Source organism: Pan troglodytes, chromosome 16, assembly GCF_028858775.2.
Source record: "Pan troglodytes isolate AG18354 chromosome 16, NHGRI_mPanTro3-v2.0_pri, whole genome shotgun sequence".
Classification (NCBI taxonomy): Eukaryota; Metazoa; Chordata; class Mammalia; order Primates; family Hominidae; genus Pan; species Pan troglodytes.
In genome coordinates this window covers 91,790,052-91,804,211 of record NC_072414.2, presented here as the reverse complement: position 1 = coordinate 91,804,211, position 14,160 = coordinate 91,790,052, and positions in this window count along the sequence as shown.

Sequence of the window (14,160 nt, the reverse complement as noted above, 5' to 3'; positions counted from 1 at the left end):
TGGGGCCATGCTACTGTAGAACTACTTCATCTACCACTCCCAGTTGCTACTGTGCCCTGCCCTTCCAGGCCTGAGCTGAAGTGGCACACTGCCTCCTGGGGAAATACTACATTGGCTGTCTAGAGCATCCATACTCTCCAGGCCAGAACTGAAGTGGCACCCTGCACTCCAGCAAATGGCGCCCTGACTGCCCAGAGCAGCCACACTCCCCAGGCCTCAGCTGAAATGGTGCATCACCTCCTGTGTAATTAATGCCTTGGCCAAGCTAAGCAGTGGCACATCCCAGGGATGAACTGACATGGTCCCCTGTGTCCCAGGGAAATAGGGCAGTGGCTAAACCTGCGACACCCCATCCTACTGGGCAAATAACTGTAGTACCTTGCTTCTCTGGAACTGGACTCACCCCTAGAGTCTGAGCTGCTGAGACATTTCACTCACAAGGAATAGTGTCATTGTTGTACTACTCCCTGCCTCCCCCTCCCCAACTGGCACTGTGGACCCAAGTGAAAGCTGAACTCTGCTAATCTGAGGTCCTTGTTGCAGCCTCACCTTGCCTAACAGAGCCTCCCATTTCCCACCATCCCGGGGTCCAGAGTCATGACTACATGGTGTTTCATTCCCCCTACGCCTGAGTTGCCATTGTACCCTATTGGCTCTGGTTCCTGAATTGCAGCTGTACCCTGATGCCCAGGCCCACACCTCCAGAGCTCCCCTTCTTCTACGAAGCTAGGCCAGTGCTATTCCCTAACCCCTAGAGTCGGAGTCACAGCTACAACCCGGCCGCCTGGGTTCAAGCTGCTGGGAGTTGCCTCAGATTATAGACTCTGGCTCTGTGGGCAGTCTGCATGCAACCCTTCCTTCAGAGATCGAACCTGTACCCCAAGACCCAGGTGCCACAGTTCGTTCTCAAGACCCTGAGTCCAGGGCCCAAGCTCCACATTTGCTCTTGTCACCTGTGACCTGGAACCCTGCGCTGCTGCAGCTGCTTGTGGGCTGTGTCAGAACATCAAAAGGGGTCCTCTCAGCTAGTCTTCTCGTTGTGAGGAAAAGAAAAACAGGAGGACCCCAAAAGCTGTTGCCACCTGGGATCCTAACAACCTACACTGCCACTGCTGCTGCCACATATTGCTATAGCCTAGGCTACTGAGGCACCCAGTCATTGCTGATGTTGATCGTAGCTGAAGCAGCTGCATGGAGGTTATACTACTGTGTCTACTCAGATGGTGAGTAGAACCACCATATTCTTCCCAACTGGTATACTAAGACTTTCCCTACAAAAACCACTCTGTAAAGTTTGGAAAAGGTAATCATTCCATCAGATGTGCAGACATCAATGCAGGAACACAAGAAACATGAAAAAGCCAGAAAAGGCCAGACATGGTGGCTCATGCCTGTAATCCCAACAAACACATTGAGAGGCTGAGGCAGGAGGATTACTTGAGTCCAGGAGTTTGAATATGTTCCCCATAACTTCCTATGTTACCCACCCTGGGTAACATAGGAAGACCCTATCGCTACAAAAAAAATGTAAAATAAAAAAATTACTCAGGCATGGTGGCACATGCCTGAGATCACAGCCACTCAGAAAGCTGAGGTGGGAGGATTGCTTGAGCCTGAGAGGTTAAGGCTGAAGTGAGCCATGATCATGCACTGCACTCTAGCCTGGGTGACAATGGGACACTGCCCCACTCCCCTCCTCCCCACAAAAAAGGAAGAAGAAAAAGCCAGGAAACATGATACCACCAAAGGAACATAATAATTCTCAGGCAACTGACCTTCCCCCCTCCCCAGAAAGGGAAGTTTACAAATTGCCTAAAAAGGAATTCAAAATAGTGACCTTAAGAAAACTCAGATATAAGAGAATACAGATAGACAATTCAATGAAATTAGGAAAACAGTTCATTATCTGAATGAGAAATTCAACAAAAGAGATATCATAAAAATTTAATCAAACCTTGGAGCTAAAAAATTTAGTTAACGAAATAAAACATACAATAGAAAGCTTAAACAGCAAACTAGATCAAGGAGAAGAACAAATCTTTGAACTTGAAGATGAGTCTTTTAAAATTAGTCAGAGGAGGGAAAAAGAATGAAAAAGAGTGAAGACAGCTTATAGGACCTGTGGGATGCCATTAAGAGAACAAATATTTGCATTATGAAAGTTCCAGAAGGAGAAGAGACAAAGATAGAGAAAGAAAGCTTATATAATAAATTGCTGAAAACTTCATAAGCCTTGGAAGATACATGGATATTCAGATACACAAAGCTCAACTTTTCCCAAATAGATTCGACCCAAAGAAGTCCACTGTAAGACACGCTATAATTAAACTATCAAAAGTCAATGACAACATTTTAAAAGCAGTAGCAGAAAAATGTCAAGTCACATAAGGGAATGCCAATTAGACCAACAGTGGATTTCTCAGCACACACCTTGTAGGGCAGGAGAGAATGGAATGACATATTCGAAGTGCTGAAAAGAAACTGCTAACTATACTGCTATACTCAGCAAAGCTGTCCTTCAGAAATAAATGAGAAATAATCTTTCACAGACAAACAAAAGTTGAAGGAATTTATTACCACTAGACCTTCCTTACAAGAGATGTTTAAGGGAGTTCTTTAAGTGGAAATAAAAGGACACTAATAACTAACATGGAAACATACAAAAGTATAAAATTCACTGGTAAAGGTAAATATATAGTCAACTCTAGAATATTCTAATATTGTTATATAAAGTATAGTTCTATAAAGTATATATAGATACAGATAGTATAAAGGTTAAAGACCAAAACAGTCAAAGAAAAAAAAGCTATATTAAGAGATACATAATATAAAATGATGTAAATTGCAACATCAAAAATATAAATGAGGGAGGGCAAAAGTCTGATGTTTTTGTATGTGACTGAAGTTAAGTTGTTTTCAGTATGAAATAGTCTATCGTTTCATGTAAGCCTTATGATAACCACAAAGAAAAAAAATTATAGCAGATACACAAAGTAAAGAGAAAGAAATAATAATAGTACTACAGAAACTCATCAAATCAAAGATGAACAAGAGAGAAAGGAACAAAGGATCTACAAAACAACCAGAAAACAATTAACAAAGTGGCAGTAGTAAGTCCTTACCCATCAATAATTACTTTGAATGTAAGTGGATTAAATTCTTTAATCAAAAGACAGAGTGGCTAAATGGATTTTTTTTAATAATAAGGTTAAAGATATGCTGCCTACAAGAGACCCACACTAGCCTTAGGGACAAACTGACTGAAAATGAAGGGTTAAAAGATATTTCATGCAAATGATAACCAAAAGAAAGCAGTGTGGCTATAATCACAGCAGATAAAATAGACTTCAAGTCAAGAACTGCCACAAGAAAAACAGAAGGTTATTATTTAATGTAAAGAACTCAATTCATCACAAGGACATAATTGTACACATATATGCACCTAACATTGGATTACCTAACTATATAAAGCAAATATTAATAGACATGGAGGGAGAAACAGGTAGCAATACAATAGGGGACTACTTACTCAATATCCCACTTTCAACAATAGATCAATTAGATAAAAAATTAATAAGGAAATACTGAAATTGAACTGCACTTTAGACATAATGGACCTAACACACATATATAGAACTTTCCATTCAATAGCAGCAAAATACACATTCTTCTGTGGTGCGCATGAAATATTCTTCAGGATAGACATACCATAGTCCACAAAATAAGTCTTAAATTTAAGAAGACAAATTTTATCAAGTATTATTTCCAAACAATGATATAAAACTAGGAATCAATAAGAGCAGGAACTTTGGAAAATTCCTAAGTATGTGGAAATTGAACATGGTCCTGGATAACCAATGGGCCACAGAAAAAAAAAATCAAAAGGGAATTTTAAAAATATTTTGAGAAAAATAGCAATTGAAACACAACATACCAAAACCTATGGGATGCAGCAAAAAGCAGGTCTAAGAGAGAAATTTATAGCAATAAATGCTTACATTAAAACAGAAGAAAAGCTGAGTGTGGTGACTCACATCTGTAATCCTGGTAATTTAGGAGCCCAAGGTGGGTGAATCACTTGAGGTCAGGAGTTCGAGACCAGCTGGACAACATGGTGAAACCACATCTCTACTAAAAATGCAAAAATTAGCAGGATGTGGTGGTGCACATCTGCAATCCCAGCTACTCAGAAGTCTGAGGCAGGAGAATCACTTGAACCCAGGAGGCAGAAGTTGCAGTGAGCCAAGATCACGCCACTACACTCCAGCCTGGGTGACAGAGTGAGAGAATCCATTAAAAAAAAAAGAGAGAGAAAAGAAAGATTCCAACTAAACACTAAACATTTAGCCTAATATTATGCCCCAAGGAACTAGAGAAAGAACAGATTAAACCCAAAGTTAGCAGAAGGCAGGAAATAATAATCTGAGCAGAAATAAGCCAAATAGAGAACAGAAAAACCATAGGGAAAAATTCAATAATAAGAGTAGGCTGGGCACAGTGGCTCATGCCCATAATCCCAGCACTCTGGGAGACCTAGGAGGGTGGATCACTTGAGGTCAGGAGTTCGAGATCAGTCTGGCCAACATGGTGAAACCCCGTCTCTACTACAAATACAAAAATTAGCTGGGTGTAGTGGCACATGCCTGTAGTCCCAGTTACTTGGGAGCCTGAGTCAGCAGGATTGCTTGAACCCAGAAGGTGGAGGTTGCAGTAAAAAAAGATCACACCACTGCACTCCAGCCTGGGCAACAGAGTGAGACTCCCCCTCAAAATAATAATAATAATAATAATAATAATAATAGGAGTTGGTTTTTGAAAAAAAAAAAAAACCCTTAGCTAGACTAAGTAAAAAGGTGAATAGACTCAAATACATTAAGAAATGAAATTGGAGCTATTACAGCAGAGATTGAAGTGGTAATTTAAAGTCTCCCAACAAAGAAAAGCCCAGGACCAAATGGCTTTACAGATGAATTCTACCAAACTTTCAAAGAATTAATATCAACGCTTCCTAAACACTTCCAAAAAATAGAACTGGGAGAAATACTCCCTAACACATTGTATAAGACCAACATCACCTTGATACCTAAGCCAGACTAAGACACCACAAGAAAAGAAAACTACAAACCAATCTCTGATAAACATTGATGTGAAAATCCACAATAAAATTTGAGGAGCAAATTGAGTTCAATAACACATCAAAAATATTGCACATCATGATCAAGTGTCATGCAAGGCTGTTTTAACTTATGCAAACCAATCAGTGTTATACATCACATTAACAGACTGAAAGACAAAAACCACATGATCATATCAATTGATGCACAAAAATCACTCAACAAAGTTCAACGTTATTTCATAATAAAGAAAACTCTTAACAGTTTAAGTATAGAAGGAAAGTTCTTCAAGATAATAAAAGCTAGTCATCAAAAAGACACAGCTAACATCATAAACAATGGGGAGAAACAAAGCTTTTTCCTCTCAGATCTGGTACAGGGCAAGGAAGCCCACTCTCACCACTTCTTTTCAGCATAGTACTGGAAGTTCTATCAAGAGCAATTAGACAAGAAAAAAATAATAAAAAGATACCCAAATCAAAAAGGAAGAAGTAAACTTATCTCTATTTGAAGATGGCATAATCTTATATGTAGAAAATGCCAAAGAGTCCACCAAAAAAAACCCTGTTAGATCTAATAAATGAATTATGTAAAGTTACAAAATATAAAATCAATATACAAAAATCTGTGCCATTTCTATATGCAAATAATGGTCAAATTGAAAAAGAAATCAAGAAAACAATCCTAATTACAGAAGCATAAAAAAATACTTAGGAATAAATTTAACCAAGGAAGTGAAAGACCTGTATACTGAAACTATAAAACACAGATGAAAGATATTGAAGAGGACACAAATAAGTGAATATATTCTATGCTTATGAATTGGAAGAATTGATGTTTTTATAATGTCCGTACTGCCTACAGCAATATATAGATTCAATGCAATCCATACCAAAACCCCAATGATATTCTTCATAGAAATAGCAAAAAGAATCCCAAAACTCACATGGAACCACAAAAGACTCCAAACAGCCAAATTAATTTTGAGAAAAAAAAAGTTGGAGGCATCACACTTCCCAATTCAAAATTGTATTACGAAGCTATAGTAATCAAACACTATGGTACTGGCATAAAACCAGACATACTGACCGGTGGAATAGAATAGAGTACAGGAATAAATCCAGTCATAATTAGTGAACTAATTTTCAACAAGGGCACCAAGAAAGACAATGAGGAAAGGATGGTCTCTTCAATAAATGGTCCTGGGAAAACTGATTTCCACATGCAGAAGAATAAAACTGGACTGTTACCCTACACTGGACTCTTATCCATTTTGAGTTGATTTTTGTGTAGGATAAAAGAAAAGACCTAAACCTAAGACCTGGAACTCTAAAACTCCTAGAAGGGTAAAGCTCTTTGACATTGGCCTCGGCAATGATTTCTTAGATATCACATCAAAAGCTCAGGCTACAAAAACAAAAATAAATAAATGGGACTGCATCAAACTAAAAAGCTTCTGCCCAGCAAAGAAAATAATCAACAAAATGAAAAGGCAACCTACAGATTAGAAAAATCCATGTATCAGATAAGGGGTTAATATCCAAGATGTATAAAGAACTCATGCAACTCAATAGCAAGAAAACATATAACCCAATTTAAAAATGGGCAAAGGACTTGAACAGACATTTCTCCAAAGAGACATACAAATGGCCAACAGTACATGAAAAGGAGTTCAACAACACCAATCAGAGAAGTGTAAATGAAACCACTATGAGATGCCATCTCACACCTGTTAGGATGGCTATTATTAAAAAATACAAGAGATAACAAGTGCCAGTGAGAGTGTGCAGAAAAGAGAACCCTTTGTACCCCTTGTATCAACTCTGTTGGTGGGAATGTAGATTGGTATAGCCATTAGGAAAAACAGTATGGAAGTTTCAGAAAATTAAAAAATAGACCTACCATATGGCCCAGCAATCCCTCTTCTGGGTACATACCCAACAGAAATGAAATGACCACCTCATAAAAATATTGCACTCCCATGTTTAATGCAGAATTAGTCACAATAACCAAGATATGGAAACAATCTAGGTGTCCATCAATGGACAAATGAATAAGGAAGCTGTGGTATATATACAATGGAATATTTTATTCAGCCTTAAAAAAGAGGAACTCCTGCCATTTGTCCCTGCATGGATGGACCTGGAGGACATTACACTAAGTGAATTAAGTCAGACACAAAACATATTGCATAGTCTCACTTACATGTGGAATCTTTTTTAAAAGGTCAAATGTATGGAGAATAAAACAGTGGTTACCAAGACCAGAGTTATGGGGCAGGGGAATGGGAAGATGTAGGTCAAAGGACACTGAGTATCCCTAATTGATTTGCAGATTCAATCTAATTCCTAACGAAATTCCAACTGCCTTTTTTTTTTTTTTTGCGCAGAAATATAAAAGCTAATTCTAAAATTCAGGCTAGGCATGGTGGCTCATGCCTGTAATCCCAGCAGTTTGGGAGGCTGAGGTGGGAAGATCACTTGAAGTCAGTTCAAGACCTGCCTGGGCAACAAAGAGAGATCCCCCCTCAACCCATGTATATAAAAATAAATATAATAAAATTAGCCAGTGCAGTGGCATGCACCTGTAATCACAGCTCCTCAGGAGGCTGGGGTGGGAGCCCAAGAGATTGACTCTACAGTAAGCGATGATTGCACCACTACACTCCAGCCTGGGCAACAAAGGAAAAAAAAATCCTAAAATTCATATGGATATGTAAGTGGCCCAAAATAGCCAAAACAATCTTGAAAAAGAGAAACAAGGTGGGAGGACTTGTACTTCCCAGTGTCAGTGGGGTTATGTTACAGTAATCAACACAGTGTGGTTCAGGCATAAGGATACATATATAGATGAATGGCATAAAATTAAGAGTCCAGAAATAAACCTGCACATCTATGGTCAATTAATTTTTGACAAGAGTGGCAAGATCATTAAGTAGGAGCAAGAATACTGTTTTCAACATGTTGTGCTGGAACAGCTGGACATCCACATGCAAAAGAATGAATTAGAGCCTTACCTTATACCGTATACAAAAAATTAACTCAAAATGGAAAAAAGACTTAAATGTAAGAACCAAAGTAATAAAACTCCTTGAAAATACAGGTACCTTTTCATGACCTTTGATTAAATAATGGTTTATTGGCTATTATACCAGAAGCACAAGCAACCAAAGAAAAAATTAATCTATTGGACTTCATAAAACTTGAAGACTTTTCACTTCAAAAGATACTTTTCTCCCATTTTAACTTTCTTGATAGTATTTGCAAGACATATTTCTGATAAGGTTCTAACATCGAAAACATCTAAAGAACCCTCACAACAATAAAAAGACAACCACATTTAAAAAATGGGTAAAGGATTTAAATAGAATTTCTTCAATGCAGATTTTAAAATGACAAGTAGAGGAAATGCTAATCATTAGTCACCAGGGAAAAACAAATCAAAACTACAATAACATATCACTTCACACACACTAGGATGCTTATAATAATGAGAGTACAAGGCCGGGCACGGTGGCTCGTGCCTGTAATCCTAGCACTTTGGGAGGCCGAGGCCAGCGGATCACGTGAGGTCAGGAGTTCAAGACCAGCCTGACCAACATGGTGAAACTCCGTCTCTACAAAAAAAAATACAAAAAAAAAAAAAATTAGCCAGGTGTGGTGGCGTGCACCTGTAATCCCAGCTACTCGGGAGAATGAGGCAATTGCTTGAACCCAGGAGGCAGAGGTTGTAGTGAGCCGAGATTGCGCCATTGCACTCCAGCCTGTGTGACAGACTGAGACCTTGTCTCAAAATAATAATGAGAGAATGAAAGAAAGAAAATAATGTGAATGAACCTTAAAATGTTAAGAGTGAAAGAAACCAGTCACAAAGACCATATGTTTTATGCTTCCATTTATATGAAATATACAGAACAGGCAAATCTATAGAGACAGAAGATTAGTTGTTGCCTAGTAGTAGGGTATAGAATTGGGTGCTAATAAGGATGGAGTTTCCTTTTAGGGGTGGCTAAAATGCTATAAAATTGACTGTGGTAATGGTGGTATAAATTTGAATATGCTAAAAACCACTGAATTGTACACTCTGAATGGGTGAATAGTATGGTATGTAAATTATATTTCAATAAAGCTGTTAAGAAATAAAATAAATTTAGTGGCACATGCCTACAGTCCTAGCTACTTAAGAGGCTGAGGCAAAAGGACTGCTTGAGCCCAGGAATTCTGGGCTGCAGTGATCCATGATCACATCCGTGAATAGCTACTGCAACCCAGCCTTGGGAACATAGCAAGACCCTGTCTCAAATAAATAAATAAATAAATAAATAAAATTGGCATAATTTTTTAAGAAGAGCTGTGGTTCCTCAAAATAGCTACTTTGGAAAGCAGTGTACCTAGCATATTAGTAAGGATATAACAGGCTTTGCTGCAGGAACAAATAAACCCACATCTCAGTGACTCATATCACACCCAGTGCTGGCTGACTAGCTCTCCTGGGCAATTTCTCTGAGTGGTGACTTTGGGATCCAAGCTTCATCTTGTGACATTGCCATGTAAATATATACCCACTGAGGTCACTGTGGAAAGGCAAGAGAGAATGGATGATGGTTCAAGGGAGGTTATAGCTGGCTTCAAAGTTGTACACCTTACTTCCTCCTGCACCACAATGGCCAAACTATGGTCATATAGCTCCAATTTAATTGCAAGTCGTGCTGGAAAAGTCTTCCAATGTGCCCAGGGAGAGGAAAGTGAAATATGATTTGGTGAGCCCATGGCATTGTCTCTGTCCCAAATCACCCATGAAGGAAGGTCGAGGGTAGAGGGGAGAGACAAAGAAAAAGAAAAAAGAAACCAGCTACTGCTCAAACTTGTAGAGATCCTCTTTGGCAAATATTTTCATATGCAGTTGAAAAGAATAAATCTTCCTAACTCATGATTTTGTTTTTTGGGCTATTGACACCTTCAGGACTCACTCATTAGGTCCACTGCCTGCCAGTTACATTCCCTGCACTCCCCACACTCTTGGCGTATCTCAGTCACTCCTCATATTGCAGGTTATCTGTTTTATATCTGTATCTAGGACCCAATGTACTCATTTCTTTACCCCAACTGGTAGCAAAAGCCCAGCACATACTAGATGGCCAAGACAAGTTTTGGGACCACAACATATGTAATCTAGTTGAGAAACACTAGGCAAACACCTCAAGAGCAAGCACAGGGTTTTATTCTGGCAACTTTGCAGTGTTCAGCACACCATAGGGATCATTTGACTGATTCTTCTCTGGCCCAACCAAAGCTAAGCAGCTGCCAAGCAGGTATGGTCATTCATCCATCCATCATTTGAGGATCAACTTTCTGCCAGGCACTGAGCTAGGTGCTGTAGATTTTAGCTTGGCCATCTCTAAATCGGAGAGCTAATGAAGATGCTGAGCCTTCACCACACAAAGAGATCCTCTGGTGTCATTTGGGAAGAGGGAGGTTGCCCTGGAGCAGTCACCACGTCTCAGAGTCTGTTCTTAGAAGGCAAAGGGGAAGAGTTCTGCTCTAGACCTAGCCAACAGTTGGTGCCGTTGGTGTGGATGGGAGCAGAGGGAGGGGCTGGCCCTGTGATCATAGTTTTGCCCATGCTTTAGTGATGAATACTGCGTATCCCTTCTCTGCAGCTGACATTCACTTCTTTAGGGCTTTAACTGCTCCTTTTCCTTCAGGGGCAGAGTCAACCAGTTGCTCAGTTCATGGTGTGCTAGCACAATTTCTCCATGTGAAGTCCTGCTCCTACTGTGCTTTACTTATTCCTCTTTATCCCAATTCTCCACTCCCACCTTTGCACATTCAACCCTTCTGTTGCATTTAATGTTTATCTTTCTTTTTCTCCGCACACTTGAGAAACCTGACAAGTTGACGGATAGGTATGTATTTTCAGGTTCCTAGAAATGATGCGGTGTTAGAGATTTTGTCCTGCTTCTTTTCTCACTCACACTATTTTTAAGGCTGTAGCCACGGTGATGGGTGTCCACCCTGTTTGTGGCTGTGGGTCATCCATGTGACCATCTCATTTTACTCACCCATTCCCCAGTGATGGATGCCAGCCTCTAACTCCACTGTCCCCAAACAATACTGTGACAAATCACTTCTCGGTCGCTTTGTGTGCAAGTCTTTGGGACATATGCCCAGGAACAAAATGTCTAGCACTTGAATGATACGGGTATCAATGTCACTAAGCAGAGCGAGATCCCCCTCTACAATGGCTGTACTCAGCTACCTGTCAGCCAACCACATATGGAATATCTCAACCTTCACCATCCCTGTGGCTGGCACAGGCTCAGAGAGAGGCCAGTGCAGCTCAAGGTCTAGAGTTATCAAGGAAAAGCCATTGTTCTGAGGTCCATCTCCTGAAAGGCGGCCTCTCCTGAGTGTCATCCTGTCTCATCTTTTCCTCACCCCGGGTCCTCCCTGGTGGATATGGTTCTCCTCCTCATCCCCCAAACTTCTCATGCCCCAGCATGGGCCACCCCACCACAGACTTGGCATCTGGGGTGGGTGGACAGGAAGGGGGGTGGACTGGCCTACCCAAGTGGCAGAGCACTGGCCTTGGCAATTTGGTGCAGGAAGACAGGATCCAGGAGGGAGATGAGCTCTCACCCCGGATAAGCGTTCAGAAGCGGCATTCAAGTTCCCCCCTCCCAGTTTTTCATCCGATGCTCACCACACCCCCTGGGTAACCGGGATGTGTAAAGTTGAAGAACCCCCACTCCCAAGTGAGGTGATTTGCCTCAAGGAGAGGCTGAGTTGAGGCCAGAACCTCCTTGGCTTTTTGGACATTCAGGACCCAGTGGTACAGGGGTGGGGGTGGGCCGCTTGCTCCCCAGAGAAGAGAGGGAGGAAGAGAGAAAGGGGAAGAGGAGCCAGGCCAGCAACTGCAGATAAACAAGGATATTCCCAGGGCTCGGCCCCAGGGCACTTGAAAGCCAGCAGCTCAGGCAGAGGCTGTGATGGGTCCCCCAGCAGAGCTTCAGTGAAACACCGCGGTGTCACCAGTCATTTGTCTCCCTCGCACAGGCCCACTCATCTACTCTTGGCTTGGAATGAACTGGTTCCCCAGAGGAGAGGCTATCTGGCTAATTGTGCACAAACACATAGAACTTGCTGCAGTCAAGACCTGCACGCTGACCCCACCACGCCGGCCAGTCCAGGGTCATGTGGCCGCCTCTTCACCTCCAGCAAATGAAGCTGGTACAGCTGTTGGCAGAGCCAGAAGGGGTACTTTCTAGGCACATACCTGCCCCTAGGATGGGAGGCCTTTGTATACATTTTTATTGTAGATGGGGTCTGAGACAATTTTTCTGTCCCTACTCTGGTGTCCATGGACTGTCACACCACCACTTCTGCTTTCAGGCAGAAAACCACCTCCCAGCAGGCTCCCAGTGAGGACTCTCGCCTGACCTGGAAACCCCTGGCTCCTCTCTCTGCTGCCATCTGTCTCAGGGAGAGTTGGGCTGGAGGAGGGAGTGGAGCAGTGGGGACAGGAAGTCCCTCGCTAGACCCAGCAAAACAGGGACCCTTGGCTTGGGTGGGCAGCTTTCTGCAGCCCCCTTTGTTTCCACCTGGAAACGTTGATTTCCCCAGTTGGACACTCAGAATCTCAAATGACATCAAGGCCACGAACAAATCTCTCCTCCTCTGCAGGGCATTCTTTTCACATGCCCTCAGAGCATGACTGAGCTTGGAGGAATTCTGAGCCATGGTTGGTTTGCTGCAAATGGGCATCGTCAGGTGTTCCTGTAGCCAGGGAAACAGGAAATGGGGACAGAGGAGAGGGGATGCCAGTAGAGCTTTGAGTCCTCGGGTTCCAAGAGGGGAGAAGATGGATGTGGCATGCGTGTCTAGGGCCCAGGCTGAAGGCCCTGAACGGCAGAGGAGACCAGGGCTACAGGGTCACGTCATGGAGCAGAAGGCCTGTGCACCAGAACGCACCATGAGGCCACCATCTGGGGGTAAACAGGGGCAGCTGAACCTCATCATGCCTAGGGTTTCTGGTCACCTCCTACCTATGCAGAGCTGTGGACAATAAGCTGGACCAGCAGTTACCACCCGAAAAGCAAGAGGAGAGCTCACCACAGTCATGCCTTGCCAGCCCCTCTTCCTGACCCCAACATTAGAACAGCAAGTGCCAGGAAGCAGGAGAGTCATGTGCAACTGCCCCTACCCCACTCTCCATCTATGAAAACACCAGGTTTAGCCTGCACTAGGTGGAGAAGGAAAGAGAGATTGATGTTTCAAAATGAGCTATCAGAGGACTTCTATTTACAGCAATATGAGAAACTAGGTAACCTGAAAGGCACACCCACTGCAATATGCTCAGAATTGCTTGGTGCAATAGAACAGACTCTAAATGCAGAGTTAGTTCAATAGAAAGTAAAGGCCAAAAGATGAACTGGGAACCAACAATTAGGTATACAACTTCATGATCTCCCCACCCACCAGGGCTGGCATCCTCTCACTAACTCAGGGGCTTGGGTTGGTTTTGTTTTGCTTTTTGAGACAGAGTCTCACTCTGCCACCCAGGTTGGAGTGCAGTGGCACGATCTCAGCTCACTGCAACCTCCACCTCCCGGGTTCAAGTGATTCTCATGCTTCAGCCTCCCGAGTAGCTGGGATTACAGATGTGCATCACTATGCCTGGCTAGTTTTTGTATTTATTTTTAGTAGAAATGGGGTTTTGCCATGTTGACCAGGCTGGTCTTGAACTCCTGGCCTCATGTGATCCACCCAACTTGGCCTCCCAAAGTGCCAGGATTACAGGCGTGTGCCACCGTCCCTGGCCTAGGGACTTGGGTTTTAATGCTGTGAGGAATTGGAGAGGAAACCTTGGACCTGCCCCGCAACACTCATAAATGAGGGGTCCTTCAAGGGCAGGATGCACTCTCAGTAATCATCATCTAGAGAAAGTTCCCCCACTGGCAGTTATGTCAGGGATATTAGACTTGGCCTGGGCTCTGAGTAGGGAAAATGATTCTCCTATGAATTTGTCATCACAGGCCCATACTCAT